Here is a 14,703-nt window from a genome sequence, read left to right as displayed (position 1 = left end):
TATCTTGTGAGCTTATTTATCACTTACCAGGCCTCAGCTGTAGATGGCAATGCTCAGTGCTACCCTGCAGAGGGCAGCAAAAAATGGTCTATCCTGTTAAGCGTCTTTTCATCTGGTACGAAGTTTCACCAGCAAGTGTCAGATCCCTGGGCTGGATTTCTAACATTGATAGCTATTTAGATTTGGGTTCTGCATTGCCCAGTTGTTCCCCAGTGAGACTGATTCATGGCCCTGATTAGTTTCTCATTTTTTTTTTTTATTTCACTCTGAAGTTATATTTACTAGACTGAAAATTTCTCCCATGGCTGAGAAAAGAACGTCACTTGACTTTGGGCTTAATATATATTTTTTTACTGTGCTTGTGGGAGATGTCCCATCAGATTTAATAAAGATGAAACCAACAGAGTTCTGTGGAAGCAAAGACACCTTCTTTAGAATTGTTTTAAAAGGAAAACCAAAAAGTCCTTATTAACATTGATTAGGTTAAATTTATTCCTGTATGATTCCAAAATTCCATCAATCCAGAAGTCTCCATGGCATTTTCTATGCACTTTTTAAATGGACTTTCACACCTCAAATCAAGGTTTTGTTTGTTTGTTTTCAGCTAGTACATTTAATTGCAATCAGCCTTGTCTGTCTGGACTGTTGTGTTATTTGAGGAGAAATTGTCTTGAATGGCTGCCTTGCCAAGCTGTTTGTATTTTAAATGATTGTAAACTTAAAAGATTTGTTTTCAGTTTTCCTTTCAGGTTAAATCTGACACCACCCCTACCAGCCTCACAAAAAATGGCATGTGGGTTTTACAGCAGAGAAGCATTGCACTCTCCAGGGATATGTTGGCAAACCTAATTTCGTTCGTCTTGGCCGTGCTTGTTAGGGAAGGGGCTTAATGTAAGGTTTGATCTGAATACTCTCAGACTTCAGTGGGATTAGAAAACCAGATGCAGACTTCTCAGAAAGCATCTCCCTGGAAGGATTTGAAACCAAGCTCACGGATTCTAATGTTTCTACACTACAGAGTGTTTCAGATTCCATTCTGATTTTTGCACCGAGTCTGTTCTGTGTTGACACAAGCGTGTCATTCTAGGCAAGAATACTTTGCAATTAAAACGAACATAAGGTAGCATATGAGCCAACAATTCAAGCCAAGAGTGTCAATTCTGCAGCCTGCTGAAATTTTTGGAGGGAAAAGCATCCTGCTGCAGGACCAAGATCATAAATATTTTATACATACAGGAAACACATTGGCAGTACATAACTCAGTTTGAACATGTATCTGAAGTGTCAAAAAGTACTCAGTTGAATGTGCATCCATTTCTAGATGTATTTTTCACTTCATACCACCTACAGTATAAGATACCACACAAAGGACAGAAGGCTCTACTGCGGGTTAGTGTGCTTGCTGGGCTTGTGTTGTGGCAGAGGCTTAGTAGTTTGTGTAATAGGGTGACTCAGAAGGAGACCTGGGTACAATTGTGAAGCTGCCCTTGTTTTTCTTTTCCTCCTCTGCCTCACAGTCCCTTTTTACAGGTGGAGAAAAAGAGACCAGCCTCTTGGTAAAGCACTTGAACTTCTCTAAGGAAGAAATTTTGTCTAAATAGCAGTGTTTAAAAAATGACAAGAGTTTTGCGTTTTCTTTAAACAGGCCAGCAAAGAAACTAAACTTGTTTTGGGTGCATCAGTTGTTTCCTTTGAGACCTATGGGGAATGATTTGCAAGAGGAAATAATTAAAGGAAATGTGTTCATATTTCCTGTTGATATGGTACAGCATTTAATTCATACCTCAGATTGAGATAGTGGTTTCTTGCTGTTATATAACCACAAAGTCCAGCCCATTTTAATATCTTTTAAAGACTACTGCTTGACTGCTCCTTTGTCCCATCTTGTAACTGCTGTGCTTTGGCTCTGAAGCTGAGAAAACTCCTTCGCTGTTGAGGTGACTATATGAATAATTTCACAGACTAAAGGAAAAAATGCTGATGGCAGCAGCCCATCCTGACCATCTGCTGCTTCCAAGGACACCAGTGTAAATCCCATTGTAACAAAGGTCATTTTCTCAAGCTGGTGGGTAAGTTTCTGTAGGCATGGGGAAGGAACTTGTGAGTCTTACTCTCAGTGGTTCTGTATTACAAATGTACACATTGGAGACTCAAGTATGAGAACAAAATCATGTTGGGTTGTTAGTCTTGGGAGTACTAGCTGCTCATAGCCTAACTTCCTAGCTTGGCAGAAGAACCTACTGAAAAAAAAAAAAAGCTGCAAAGCGCACAACCCTAGTAATTGGCTTTAGTAGTGGAAGCAGTATCCTTTAAGCGTTTGGAATAGATCCTCAGCTGGTATAAACTCTAGCAGCTCATTACCCAAGTGGAAGCTGTCCCTGTACATCCCCCTATGTAATGCCTGTGGCATCTCTGGCCTAAAGCTTGCATTACTGCTGTGAATTTCAGTTTTTGATATAATGGGCTTTCTTTACATTCATTGTAACTCCACTGATCTTCGCAGAGAAAGAAAGCATGAACGTGTCTTAAGGTCCTTTTCCCTTTCTTTGCATTTTGTTTTCCACAGTGAGGATAGATAATTTCAGGAAGTATGGCAGAAATCAGCCTACGAGTGTTAACTTCTAAAATTCTGCTGAGTGTTGCATACCCAGACACTTCTGGGGAAGTAAATAGGTGTGAAGGTGCAATTAAACAGGACTTATACTCCACAGGAGAGAGTACTACCTCCTTTTTTGTACCTGGAGTTCCAGGTAGTAGGGAAAAGTCTTTTAGTTGAGCTGATCTTCACAGTGCTGGTGACTGGAGTGCTGCTGGAACTGAAATACCAAGTGCAGGAGTAACTGGTACTTCAACACAAGTATGGGGCAACAGATCAAAATAATATCTGTGAGGTTGTCTCAGAAAGTAACTTTTAGGGGGAATGGTGGTAGACTAGAACTTTGTTCAGCACTTTATTTGAATTAATTTCTAGCCGAGGTTTTTTTTTTGTTTGTGTTGTCAGAAGAGAAGCATGGTAAGTTTTTGGTCTGGATTTGATATACCCCTAAGAGGACAGTATTAGAAAATTTAAGAACCTCATCTGCTCCGAAATGGCACCTTTTGTGAAAGTACAGTATCTTTAGAGAAGGGCAGCAAGGTTCATCTAAAGCGTATGCTGTGCAGACCTTTCTGTTCATTTCTTCTGCTTGAAGCCACAGAATTTCTGTAGCTCTAGTTGCTGTATTTCCTGCATTTTACCAAAATATATTGGGTCTCATATAAAAAGTTATCCGATTTTGCATTGCAATTTAGAACCACTTTTAAAAAGAACCCCTTTTAAAACTCTCCTAGGGAAAAGGGGGAGGGTGTAAGGGTGAAATTAATACAGCTGCTATTTTAAACTTGTAATGGCTACACATCATAGGGATCACTTTGGTCATCTGGCCTAAACCTCAGTCCTCCAGGATGCAGCCAAGCAGTTCTTGTGGCAAAATAAATTAGGAGCTTAGTAGGTCTTACAGACTCTTACTTCACAGACAAATTAAAGCTATAAATACAGATTTAAAAATTAAGTATGAAAACGTGCTATGATGTACAAACTAGTACCTGGAGTCTTAATGCTATGCCTTGTGCCTCTGTGGAAACCTGAGGAAGTCCAATGGATGTGGGGGAATCGATCTAGTACTGGAATTTCAATCCAAGCCTGAAGAATCATATGGGATTTGGGTCCTTAAGGAAGCAAACATAAACATTTATTGCAAGATGCAGCTTTTTGCTGGGCGTGTGGGCTGTGCTGGGGAAGAGACAGGGAGGTAATCATTGATTCTCAGAGGTGTATTACACTGATGCTTCCAAGAAAGGATCAATAAATCAGGGAAGCATTGTGGTAGTATAGGAGAAGAATATGTAAAGGAAATTTGCAGATTCTGTTTCAGCTGTGGTTAGCTCATTCTGTCGCAGCCTGAAGCTGGACAAGTAATCTGAAATGAATGCACAGAGCTGGAGCCTGTAAGTACCACAGTGCTGGTTCAGAACCCATCATCATTTTCTTGTCTGGTATCATTACTGGATTTGCTAGGATATTAAATATAATGCTGAGAACAAAGGGAATTAATAGTACCTTGAGTCCTGTATTCTTCAAACAAGCCATTTTTTTCCTGGTCTGAAACACCTTTTACCTTCCAATTTGTTTACTTCTAGCTCTTCTGCATCATTCACACTTGGTTTGTTTGACTGGGCCTCTAACTCTGCAGCTCGTGGTTTGCTGGAAGCCTGGTGTTTTCAGTAGGACTTGTCAGACATAATCACATAAACACTTCCCAGGCAGAGAAACTGCCTGTTTACTAGATAAAAACTACATTTAGTTCTATTATCTGCACTTGTGTTGGTAGGTGGATTAGATTTAATTTGGAGAAGCGGGCAAACTGTTTTTCAGACACATCTGGGATTTGGTTTAAGTACAGACTTTCTTACATGGTCCATAAAGTGCATTGTAGCCCTGTAGGAATATGTTGTGTGTCTGCTTCCTGCCTGCAATTTTAAGCACTAACTTTAATGATGGTGCTTCTAATTACGTATAGAGGTAAACTCTCAGACCAAAGATCAGGGAGTTTCCATCACCTGTCCCATTAACTGCAGCAGGGTTTCTGTTGCACAAAGAAATAAGCCAAGCACATAACACTGACAGTGTGGGGAAGCCCTTCTCCCTATGCTGACTGCTCCAGGCACCTTCCGTTCCTCCACAGTGTGTAACAGACTAAAGGACGCATCAGCCACATCTTGTCATTTGTGGGTTATGTTACTATGATTTCCTTTTAATTGTGTTCCACTGGAAAAGGGGGCAGATGTAGACATGTTGCTATCAGGTAGCAGCCTCACTGTTTGGTATTATTGGGCTGGGGAAACTGGTGACACCCAGCCTTTGTGATCCTGACTGCCTGCATACAAAAGGACTAAGTTCAGTGTCCTGCTAATTGACTTAATTGTTCCATAATTGAGACTCCAGGTATGTGGGAAACAACCTCTTTTGCTACGTATCCTTTGAAGTTTAGCTCCGTTATTCACATTCAGTTTACCTTGGTATTGGATGTTGCTAAGGGTTTAGTGATGGTTGCCATCACAACTCAGTCCTCAGGGCTTGGCAGTAGGATTTCTCCTGGTTTGGGGGCTTATCACTAAGGCTTGTCTTTCATTTCTGTTTGGATTTTACATTTTGGAAAGATTCTTTTCCTTTTTTTTTTTTTTTTTCCCCAGTGGCTGCTTCTGTCTGGGGTTAAATTTAGTTTCTGTTTCTGCCCATAATAGTCAGCCCTAGCTATGGGTGCTAGATAAAGAAAAGAAGAAATATGTTTTCTGATAATTACGATAGTTTCCACTTGTGTAGTAACTCAAGGATGGTAGCAACTGTGCGTCTAGGAGGAGACTGAAATGAGGTAAATAAGAGAGAACATTAAAAGAGAAAAGGTGCAGTAACTGTGCTCGCTTTTACAATTTGAGCATGCATCACGGCTGATTTGATGACTTCCTTGGACTAATTGAAGCCTCGCCTAATTGAGCTGAGAGCTTTCCCTTCTTTAGTTTAGAGTGCCTTGTATCCTTTTTGCTCTATTACCTTACCACTACTCTGATGTGAGAGGGATATTTATTTTTAGCACCTCTCCCCATGATTAATCCATGCAGGTTCTGTTTGGCCATTCAACAGTATTTTAATGATGTAGGCAACAGCTGTTTTCTCCATGTCTTATCAAATATCCTCCATGTTCTAATAATAACAAAGAAGCTTCTTTATTCTTGGCTATTCCAAATTTCCACCCGAGGGATCTCATTGCATCTCTTCATGGGGACTGCAATCTAGGAATAGGTACTTGCGACTAGAGAGCTAGATTCTTTTCTTTTAAAAAAAAAAAAAGTATGAGGATTTAACATTCGTTTTAATTTTGATTCTTTCATTAGATCTAGGATGACATTTTAAGGCTGTTTTTTAACAATTCAGTAGTTTTAACTGCCTTATTTTGTTGCATCAATAAAATGTATTCTGTATACAAGTAGACCAATGTACTTCGCTGTCAGATGCCGTAGAGAAGATTTAATTAGGCTAATTTCTGTTTTCGTTAACACTTCCATTGAGTGTGTGTTAATGTTGCCATTTACAGATTCTTATTTTGTGATTTTTCTATGTATTTTTTCTCATCCTTTTTGTTGTCCGTTTAGTAGCTACTGTCTAATTTTACAGATCTCTTTCTGGTTGATATTATCAGGCAAAATGTGGGGCACCAGTGTTAAGTGGTATCTTTTTTTCCTGCTGAGCAGGACTGCATGCAATGTTACATGTTCTTCACAATCTGATAAAGCAAAAATGAGAAGACAAAGCTTCTTTTCCCTTTTGTTACATTATCTTAAATGTTCTGGACAGTTAATCTACTGAGTTACTAAAGGGTTCCAGTTGTATGGCAGAAAAATTTTAAATAGATTTCTTTTTCAGTAAATAAATAATCCCAACTATAACAGCGTTAGGTAGGCTTCAGCTATAACTGTAATTTTGAAGAAAAATTTGGTTCCATGATACAAGGGAGTACAAATACAGTCACTAAACCTACATGTGTATTTGTTAAACATAACTAGGGAAAAATCAGGTGAAGGTGGTGGCTGAACTATTATGTTGTATGTCAGGAAGAAAGGAAAAAGTTTGGGTTTGAGCTGGATCTGGAGGCAAAGAGAAGTGCTACTTGGTGATGTCTGAGCACTGGTGGGGGTTTGTACTTTCATGGGCTTTGAAAAAGTGCAAGGTAAGAGTATTCAAAGCTGTTGGTTCTTCTGAGGCCACATGCAGAACAGGTGTTCCCAAAGGTAAGCAGTTCGTGTGTTGACATCAAGTGTGTTGATGACTTTTGGCTCTTCTTGACTCTCCATGGGCACAGGAGACATTCAGCTCTTTGGGAAGTATTTTTTGCTTTTTAATTAGCTTGTGTCTGGCTTACCAGAGTTTTGCTAAACCTTAATCTCAAGAGTAGGAGCTAGCAGTAGGGGCGAGGAAATCTGGGTTTGAACACTACAGGGTGACTACTGCCATCTGGATTTAGTAGGAATAACATTATGCTTGGGGAACATGGAATTTTCTGCGTGAAGAATGAATCTGGAGCTGAAATTCACTGGGAAGCAGCAGTCTTGATGGCTGCTGTAATCTGCGCCATGTAGTGACCCTCCTGGGTGAGTAGTGCTGGGCCACAAAGCAAAGCGATTGGATGGGTGGAATGGGTTGGATGGGTGGAATGGGTTGGAATGGGTGGACAGTCTGTCATGTTTAAGATTCATCTTAATTATCTTGAGAAAAATCTGGATTTTTGAGATAGTTGCTTGTTTTCAAGCTTTTTGCAGTGTGTAGTATACAAGAGAGGAATGCAGCTTATTTTTCAGTGATAGAGGAAGTCTCCATGCCCGAATGCCTCATCAAATTCACTAGTAATAAACAGCATGCTTCTTCTTGCTTAGCAGTCTTACCTTCTTCAGTGAATTTCAGAGTCTTTTGCAGGTGAATTTCATCCTGATAAAGCATTCTGTTGTAGCTCATAGCCAACTTTATTCATTAATCTCCTATCCATACAGCTATGTACTTTTAAAATAACTTGGACATTGATCAAGATTTGGAAGACAAAGTATTTGAACTACTTTAACAGTGTATGAGTTAGTCACCACTGAACATTGTCTGTTCTGTCTTCTTAAAAAAATAAAAATAAAAGAAAAAAGAACATTTGCAAACACTTCACTTGGTTTCAGAAGAAGAAAATGTTGTCAAGGGCAATAATAGCAGAAGTAGAATCCACTTATCAAACTTTCTTTGTCAAGGCTGATACAAAAATTATGTTTGGAAGGTAGCTATGTTGTAGAGCGCTTTAGAGGCAACTGCTAGTAAACATGAATAGCTTCATGTATTGAAAAGTCTGGGTTTACTGGAAAAAATGGCTTGAATTCCAGCATGTGATTTGCCAAATTAACTATCTATTAAAATTTATAATAAAAATTATAATGTTGCTATAGTTACCAAAGCTTCCCTAGTTCCAGGATGGCAGTGCCTTTCACTTCAAAGAAGACTTTTTTTTCCTCCCTTCTTTCAGTAAATAATGAAATAGTACTTCAAAAAGTGCTTTTTATTTGCATGAATTAGTTGGTGGAATTGTTGCTATGAGGAATCAGAAAAGCCAGAAATATAGCTGTTCACCAAGCACATGCTTTTATATGATGACACCTTTGAATTAAATCTCATTAAATGTTATTCTTCAGATCTATACCGTAGGGCAGAGGTGACCATCCTTTGGCTGGGAAGACAAGTACAACTCACGGTGGCTCGCTGACTGTGGATAAACCTCTAACAGATACCACTGGGGGTCTCGTGTGTGATACTGAGAGAATATGGCTGTGTTTGTGTGCGTTTGGGTTTATATGAGTGACTTATGCCCACTTGTTCTTCAAATTAGTCTCTTGTTTCTGAACATTTCTGCTGTAAAGTATTCCTTGACTAGCAAATGAAAAGTTTGGAAGGAATGACTTTTATGGCCAGATATGCCATTATTATTCCGTTAGGGCTCATTTCCTCTGAAGCTGCAGGTGCTGGCACAGTCATTGTTGTGACCAATTCCTGCAGAATATTAGCACATCTGTCGGAAAGTATAGCCTGTTATTTCTAATACAAAGGGATGGACATAAGCCCTCTGGTGAGATCCTGTTTGACAATTTCTATGCAGCTTTCATCCCCGAGCTCAACAAATGACAATATTAGTGAGGTTATAAAAACAGCACCATGTGAAGCAAAGAAAATAAGCCCAAAGTGTTTTGCTCTGTCATCCTGGCATCTGTCCTGCCCCAACAGCACATCTGCCCAGCAGAGGCTAAAGATTGACTGCTTCTGACACAGCTTACTTCTGTTGGGGGTTGTCCCATTTATACTGAGAACAAAAGGGTATGCACTTGGGCATATCCTATCGTGTCCTCTAGGGTTGTTATGCAAAGACGGCTTTCTTGCTGTGGACATGCCTTTTCTGCATATTATCAAACCTTTTTTTATTTACCCATTTTGGAGCTTCTGCTTATGGTTTAAAACAATTTTTAGGATGTGCATTTGTGTCTGTGTAAATAAGCGTTGGAGGGAGAGTATTTGCTAAATTAAGTTTATTTGCTTTACAGCTGCAAAGCTTTCTCCTTCAGGAAAACAATCTATCAGGGTACATAAAAGCTTTCAGTAAGTTTTTGAGTGTGCACATCTGGCCAAGCCGTGACATTCCTGGTGACACAATTCCCTACCCTCATGGCTGTCTGTTGTGGGTTAGGCTGGAGAGGTGTGCGAGGATTCCTTTCAGCCTGCTTCAGACACAGAGGAGGAGGATGTAGGTCCCCCGTGCACTGCTTATGGCCAGATTCATCACCTGTTTGTGGGATTCTCCTGTCCCTCTTGTGTCAGGAGTGCCCAAAGGCTTCCTCAAGTGAAGATGAAAAACAAATGATGAAGTAATATCAACTGCAAGTACTATTACAGCTTGGATACATATGTAACATCTAGTATTTCTTATATAAAACTATTTGTTTATTTTAGATGAAATCTGCAGGTGGTTATTGTACCAACCTTCCTGAGGGTAATGAGGAGCCGAGCGGAAGAAATTTTTGAGTCTGATACTTTTAGGTCCGTCTACTCTGTAAGAGCCTTTATTGTCTGTGTGTTCTTGAGGTGGAGTTAGAATATTCGATATAATTGCGTACTCAGTGAAGAAATGGATTAAAATGTGATTTTTTCAGTCATTGGTGTCCATATCCTCTTTTTCACAGTAATAAATAGGGAACTTGCTATTTAAATCCTACAGACAGTTTTGAAAATTGCTGAAAGCCCTCACAGTTCTGCAACATGCAGTCAAGATAGTTATTTGTGAAAACAAAATGATTCCCATATGCATCTTTGCAAGTACATTTTTAGGTCCATCCAGGGCGTATTTCGGAAAGAGCTTATTCACCAATACCAGCGTGTTTCAAGGTTCAATTTTCTGGCACGCTTCAATCTGCTGCCTGAACACATTCTGAGGGTTGGAAACATCATGTGGTTTGAATAAATAAAAACACCAAATTGCCTGCAGTGCATCTGTGCCCCCTTACTGTGCAGGTTGGCTGCTACTGTGCCATCAGCCTGACAATTTCAATCACGTTTTTAATGGACTCCTGGGGCTTCTCCAGTTTTTGTTCAAGCAGGCCTAGCTCTTGTCCTCCCCAGACTGTTGCAAGGAAAAGCTTTATTTTGGCTTCTGATTATCCAGAAGTATAGTGACGGGAAAGAGAGAAAGTAGTCAGACAGTGCTAAAGTACCAGGAAAAGATCTATCTTTAGAAGAACTGTATAACTTGCGTTTTGTTTTGTCAGATTAGGAAGTGCAAGTATAGAGCAGCCACAGATCAGACGTGTCTGTAATCTCTTCCAGGCTTTGACAGATTGATCCATTTTAATTAAGACTATTTTGTTTCATTCATTTTGCGTTTACATCTGAGAGTGTTCACAAGCCTGTGCAGGTTTAGACTGCGAACTGTGGATTTTTTCAAAATATGATTGTTGGTCATTTAAAAAAAAAAAAAGTAAATATTGTGTAGGATTTTAATTTTCATTCCTGTTCAGAAATTTTCCAAATCACCTCTTATGCGTACATTTTCAGCAGAGTTTTTTGTATTTCAAAACTTGTACGGAAGGAAGGGTGTTCCATAAAACCATAACAGTTGCCACTTTGCAATAGTTGTGGGCTAATGTTCTCTTCTCTTCTAAATAAAATAAGACGTGATTATCTTTCAATGTTAGGTTTTTAACAGCAGCTGTGGTAACAATTGGTAAAGTACAGCAATATATATGGAATAGATGTTTTTATAATGAGAAAGGTATTCAGTATATTCACTCTGTGTCCCTGAAGGAGTTACGAGTAGTATTCCTCCAAACAGTAGGTGGAGACAAAGACCTAATGAATTTTGTCTCCACAGACTGATTTTATGAGCTGTGCTAGGTCTGTCTCTGATTTTTGGTATTATTGAATTCCTTTATAAAAATAACAAATATCAAACAATTTTCTTCCAAAGGCTCTTAATTTACATTTAAATTAAGTGTAATAATCCTTTTTGCTGGCTACTATCAATAAACTGGTTCTTTCAAACAAAACGTTGGATTAAGAGATTGAGGAGGTATCTGTGCAAGTACAGATCTCTCTTAGGCCAAAAAATTCAGGTGTCAAAGCATGCCCAGGGTTGACTTCAAGTTTGAACATATCTAGAAATTCCCAGTGGTGTGGGAGTTGGTACGAAGAGGAGTAGACCTCTGTGCAGACTGTGGGATTGAGACGTGGTCTGCCTCTTTGTAAATGGAATTTGTACATGTGCGTATGGTTATTTACATCAGTCATCTGCATGTTTATAGGTAGGTGTTTGCGTGCTTACAGCTTGCTTGGTGGCATGCATCACGTGGTGTTAACACCTCCTCCGCCTAAATTTAACTGAAATCTAACAATATAATTTGGAATCGTGAGAACAAATGCAGTGTAATCCATAAGGTGGGAGAAGTGGTTTTATTGGCATTTCAGAAGGAAAGTGGAGCTTGCAAGTTCCTCAGGTACATTGGTTGACAATTTCATGTAAGAAATAATCTGTGGATATATTTTTGGTTTCATCTTCTCCTTAATAGCATTTGCACGGGACTGCCAGTTGCTTCTGACAGAGGAAGTCTCTGCCATACCCATCATGCCCTGTGTGATGCAGTTGATTGAAACAGTTATGCCAGAGGTGGACTTCCTCGTGTATGACAGTGCAGGGTATGTTTCTCTCATTCTGTTGGATGCAAAGGAGGTTGCCTTAGGAAAGAAGACATGTTGGCTCAATCCCTCCATACTCAGATAAAGTTATGATTGACATTGGCCCTTGTGATTACAAAGGTACATGGAAGGATTCACTCCTTCATTGGTCTCAAATACAGCTCAGATGAAGAGGCAATGAGCAGAATAGTTTTCCAAGATTAAGACAACACAGGCTTTGGGGCTGGTAAAGATGTGCAGCGTCAAAACCTGTAGCAGTATCACATCTGTTCTGGTGAATTGGGTGTTTTTCAGGGTATCTATCTGAATAAATCAAAATATTCTCCAGTAAATATTAGTGGGAAGCTGAGAATGGCATACAAGTGGGTGTATGGATCTTGCCACGAGTGTTACCCAGAGCCTGTCTTTCCAGTGTCATTCTCATTCAAATGAAGGCGAAGGGAATCTTGATTAGGAAGTCTGAACATCTCAACATCACTTCAGCTCTCAAGGACAGAAGCAGCATTCAAATCTTTAAATGCAATGTGGTGTTTTCGAATTTTGACCTACTGAGCTAATTGCAAGGGTCAAACAGAAATCCTGAGTTAGAGAATAAATGGCAATAATGACTGAATGTGCAGCCATATGACAGCACTACTGCTTGAAGGATTGCTCTTATTGGTCTCACTTAAAGTTGAAGTTCACTAAAGTTTCTTCTATGCTTTATTTTAAGAGCATAATTTAATTTAAAATGTCACGGTCTGTGTAATAAACTGAGTTAGATCATTAACAGATACAAACTATTATATTCCTGAGGCTTGTGGTGCTTCTCGCTGTAAATCCAGCACAAGGCATCTGCAGCTAGGAATGCTGCCAGGGCTGAGAGCTTTGGAGGAATAGGGTATGATGTATCCATCTGAACCTTGCCAGACCGAGGAAATAGGGTTTTGTGAGGAGTCCAGAGCCAAATGGGGATGGGTCATCTGATGGCCTGTTCTCTGGCTGTATCTACCTGCTCTTTGTCCACCAAATAATAATTTAAGGACGTACTCTCTAAATGAGTCCTGTGCAAGAGCATCCACAGTCAGTGCTCTTTCGGGCTGCAGCAGGACAGAGGGTGTTACGTGAAGCAGGGGTGTATGTAGCTTTTGGACTGAACTTGTGAGATCCCAGCTTCCTCCCCTTCATCTGCTTGCTGTGAGATTCTCCTTCTGGTGTTCCTTGGCTCTCAAGGACAATATGTGGGGTCTATATCATACCTTCGCCTGCAACTGTGATCTGGCACTCCAGAAAGAACTTGTGAAAGCTTGCTCTGTTTTGCACACCACAGAAGTTGGGGGAGAGGAGGTTTTGGTGAGGTCTGAATCTGGTCACAGGCTGAGTGGAGCTGGCAGGGTCCTCATGGGCTCATGTGTTCAGTCCCTCTGACTGAGGGAAGTTGGAGCATTACCTGGGGAGCAAAGTCTCTTGAACATGTAAATTTTTTTAAAGGGCGCCTAACTGTATTTTGGATAAATCTGTCCTCTTATCCATTGGATTGTTTGATTTAGGTGGGAGAATAAGCTAATTATCATGTATTCTTTCATTCTGCCTGTTGTCTTTGTGCACATATTCAGTGCTTGGCCGGTCTGCTGAGACTCCATGCAAAGCTGTAAATCCTGGGGTTTTGAATTCCTATCTGCTGCAAAACAGGCATTAGTATTTTTTTTTTTTTAGATGAACATACAGCTCTCAGTATGTATGATTTTCCAGCTCAAGTTGATGACCTGAAAAGACAGCCTTACAAATTATTGATGGCTGGAGCCATTCACCTCCTTCTGGCCTGTGCGCTGGTCACAATGCATGGGGGAATGCAGTGAAGAAATATTTAGCCATACACTGCTTAAAATATATAAAGTAAAAAAGAATAATTTCTATCTACCTACACTTCCAAACATAATGATAAAAGATAAGAACTTAAGTCCTTTTTTTTTTTTGTCTGTTTCTTATATATGAAGGTAGCTTTTATAGTTGGTTTTCTGGAATGAAGAAAATAATGGAAGCTATGCTCTTTGCATGTACTTGTTCATGCTTCTAATATTAATCTCATGATTCATAACAGAAGTTGCAACTAAAAAGTCAAAAAAACAATAGATGTAATGGAACTGTTGGAAATGTCTGATTAACTTCAATAGCATTTGTAGTATTTAAATGGCATTGCTTTCTATGTGTAATTAAATGAATAAATATTTCATACAAAAATGTAGAAATGGATCAATATAAATGTCATCCAATTTATTGGTTTTCTGTATATGAATTTTCCTTATGTTGCTCTATAAATGCGTGTACATAATTTATAAATTGTATTATTCATATTCTATACTAATAGCAAGCATAATTGATGAGAAAAAAAAAACCAACAATATCAAGTTGGTATGTTTTGTTATCTTCTCACTAGTTCAAAAATGTCCTTGGAAGTGGAAGGATAATTAATGATGTGTAATCATTTAGTTTCATTTTTAAGGATGGCATGTGGATAATATCTGGTTGGCTTGAAACATGAAGCTGCTGTAGCCACAAACTTTAAGTGCTAATGGGCTGAATTATATGATTCAATTCAGAGAGGTATGAAGGGCTGCTAAACACAGAGCTAAGAAACCAGGATGGACAGAGCTTTTTGTTCCAGCGAATGGTTATGTGTTTTTGTTGGCTCTGCTCTTTCTGTTGGCTAACATTTAAAGGATGCTGACTACTATCCGAAAGGAAGAATGAAGTGTCAGAAGTGGCTGGAGGGAGACTTCTTTGAAAGTTTCTGAATTTGTGAGCCAGTAAGTAAGTGGGCAAATGTAGTGTTAACTTGGAAGGAAGTAAATTTCATTTGTGCGTGTTATTTTGTTCACAAAAAGCCAAATCCCGAGAGATACTGAGGATTAAGTGTTTTTTGATAA

The sequence above is a fragment of the Anser cygnoides genome, chromosome 19, assembly GCF_040182565.1.
Source record: "Anser cygnoides isolate HZ-2024a breed goose chromosome 19, Taihu_goose_T2T_genome, whole genome shotgun sequence".
Classification (NCBI taxonomy): domain Eukaryota; kingdom Metazoa; phylum Chordata; class Aves; order Anseriformes; family Anatidae; genus Anser; species Anser cygnoides.
Note: the sequence above shows the minus strand (reverse complement) of the source record.